General features: G+C 39.7%; 1 pseudogene; it reads left to right on the forward strand.

Annotated features, from left to right (window-relative positions):
- Positions 1–777: 777 nt before the first annotated feature.
- LOC102826165 lies at positions 778–1,410 on the forward strand (annotated as a pseudogene).
- Positions 1,411–3,034: the final 1,624 nt, after the last annotated feature.

Raw genomic sequence — 3,034 nt, forward strand, 5'->3', positions numbered from 1 at the left:
TGAACTGAGGGATGGATAGAAGGATATAGAATATATATGGGGTAAATGAAGTGTTGTTGTTAAGTGCCTTTGAGATGGTTCCGACTCCTAGCAACACTGTATAGGGTTTCTTAGGAGCAAATGGTGAATTTGAAACACCAACTTGGCAGTTCAAACAGACCTTGCAACCCAGTACATTAGCTAAACCACTAATAATAACATCTAGGTGCTGGGGTTATTATTTTAAGGATCCTTAGTAGTGCAGTGGTGAGCACAGTGACTCCATATGCTAAGTACTGGGCGGTGAACCACAAGGTTGGCTGTTCAAGCCCACTAGCCACTCCATGGGAGAAAGATGAGGCTTTCTGTTCCCACAAAGATTTAAGGCCTTGGAAACCCTATACAGGGTTGCTATGAATTGGAACTGACTCAACAACATTTAACAAGGACAAGTGGTGCAGTGGTTAAGCATTTGGCTGCTAACCAAAAGGTTGGTGGTTCGAACTCACCAAGGTAGCAGTCTGCTTCTGTAAAGATTGTTGCTTTTGTTAGGTGCCTATGACTTAGTTGCTACTCAATATACAACAGAAAGAAACACTGCCTGGTCCTGCACCAGCCTCAGAATGATTATGTTTGAGCTTGAGCTCATTATTGCAGCCACTGTGTCAATCCATCTCCTTAGGATCTTCTTCCTTTTCATTGGCCCTCCATATTACCAAGCATCAGGTAGAGATGACAGCATTGGAAACACTATGGGCCAGTTCTACTCTGTCTTATAGCACCCCCAGAATCAACGGGATGGCAGCGGGTGAGGTGAAAACTGCTAACTGCAACAGTCTTTCAAGGCTTTTATGTATATTTGAAAACATTCATAATAAAATTGCTTTCTATATTCACAGAGTGGGCAGGAGGGCTTCCCTTAGCGCTACCTGCCTCCTGAGTGACTCCAAGGCTTCGTCCTAGTATCTCTAGCTAGATGGAGATCAGAATTAAATCTCAAAAGAACATTGATTTGTGAAATGATGAGTATAAAACTGATGTTCTCCCATATAAACTATCACTCAATTCACAATAAAACCTTAAAAAAAAAAAAAAAAAAAGTACATTGATTTGTGCTGTTTCCTCTGCTGGATCCTGCAAGTCTTGATACACATTGTTACTTTTATAAATAATTGTGACTGTCCAAGGAACTGCAAAAACACAAATGTGAACATAAAATATGGAGACTCTTCCTGGCTCATGGAAGACAAATTTCAAGGCTCATTATATGTAGTCACAATCTCCTTATTGGAGTTATGTGTTTGGGCTTACTGGTTCACGCTAGTGTCTCCGTACCTGCACAGACACGAGCAATAAGTCCAACACACTCACAGCAGCAACCTCTCTCCTAGACCTTCACATGGGGATACAGAGACACACATGCCATACTGATTCTGTGGACCTACTTTGTTTCTTTTTTACACTCTCTCTTCCATTTGGAGAGTTTGTTGATTTAATTGTAAATCTAAGGCAGTACCTGGCAGACACCTCTGTGTCCAATATTCATCCCTTTGGTATTCATTGGCAGTCAGACTTGTTTCTCCCAAGGAAAACACCTGTTTCTCCCTGGGCGAGGAATATATATTGTCATAATCTGGTTAAATGGCTAAAATTGTTCTGATATCTTAAATAGGGACACTTATCAATTTGATCATATTTCAATGATCATGTTTCAAAGAGTCCTGGTGTGGCACTGTGGGTTAATGTGCCAGACTGCAAAGCCATTTGAACTGCAGGTCGGTGGTTCAAGCTCACCAGCAGCTCCTCAGAAACCCTACACAGGATCACTATGGGCCTGGACTACTTGACAGCACTTAACAACAACAACATGTGCTGGAAATTCTGTTTGTGATAGTGATAAGACCATTTCACATCCTTGCTTTTGTAAAACTTTTAGTGTAACCAATAAATGAAATTCTATTCATAGTTTTCACAGTTTAATATGTTATATGACCTAACAATAACATTATACAATTGAGAAGCTTCAGATGTGCTGAGATGGCATAATGGAGAGAAACATTAAAGTAGAGAATAATAAAACAAATAAACAAAAACTGTGGAAGCAGTACTATGATCCCGGTCATACATTCAAAAGTTACGTTAGAGGACAGGAAAGTCCCAATGACCCAAAACCATCAAATTGCTGCTCACTACTGAAAACTGGATTCTGACATAATCAAGTAAACACTGTTGGGAATTAATATGATTAGACCACCACACATCTGTCAGGCACCACTCTCCTGTCAGTATTGTAGTGACTTGCCTGTTGCTGCAAGGCTGGGAGCTATGCCTCTAGTATTTTAAATACCAGCAGGGTACACCCATGATGGACTGGTTTCAACTGAACTTACAGACTAAGCCATAGTAGGAAGAAGTATAAGCAATCTACTTCTGAATGTTTTAGTCACTGAAAACCTTGTATATAGCAGTGGGGACATGTCTGAGAAAACCAGAGTATTGAATATTGAAACATGATGAAGAGCAGCAGAATACTGGCAGATGTAGTGCCAGGAGATGAGCCCCTCAGGTTGAAAGACACTCAAAATATGACTGGGGAAGAGCAGCCTCCTCAAAGTAGACTTAACCATGATGACACAAATGGAGCAAAGCCTCTGAGACCTTCATCTGCGAATGGGGCTCAACTCAAAATGAAAAGAAATAGCTGCAAACAGTCATTAATAATCAGAACATGTAATATATGCAATATGAATCCAGGAAAATTATAATTTGCCAAAAATGAAATGGGACACATAAAGTTTGATATCCTAAGCATTAGTGAGCTACAATGAACTGGTATTGGCCATTCTGAATCTGGCTATCTATTCCTGGTTTATTATGCTAGGAATGACAAAATGAAGAGGAATGGTGTCACATTCATCATTTTTAAAAATCATTTAAAGATCTAGAAGCATAATGCTGTCTGTGATATCATAATATCCATACACCTACAAGGAAGACCAGTTAATACCACTATTACTCAGATTTACACACAAACCATTAAGAACAGTGATGATAA

The sequence above is a fragment of the Chrysochloris asiatica genome, unplaced genomic scaffold (assembly GCF_000296735.1).
Source record: "Chrysochloris asiatica unplaced genomic scaffold, ChrAsi1.0 scaffold00134, whole genome shotgun sequence".
In the NCBI taxonomy this organism is placed as follows: Eukaryota; Metazoa; Chordata; class Mammalia; order Afrosoricida; family Chrysochloridae; genus Chrysochloris; species Chrysochloris asiatica.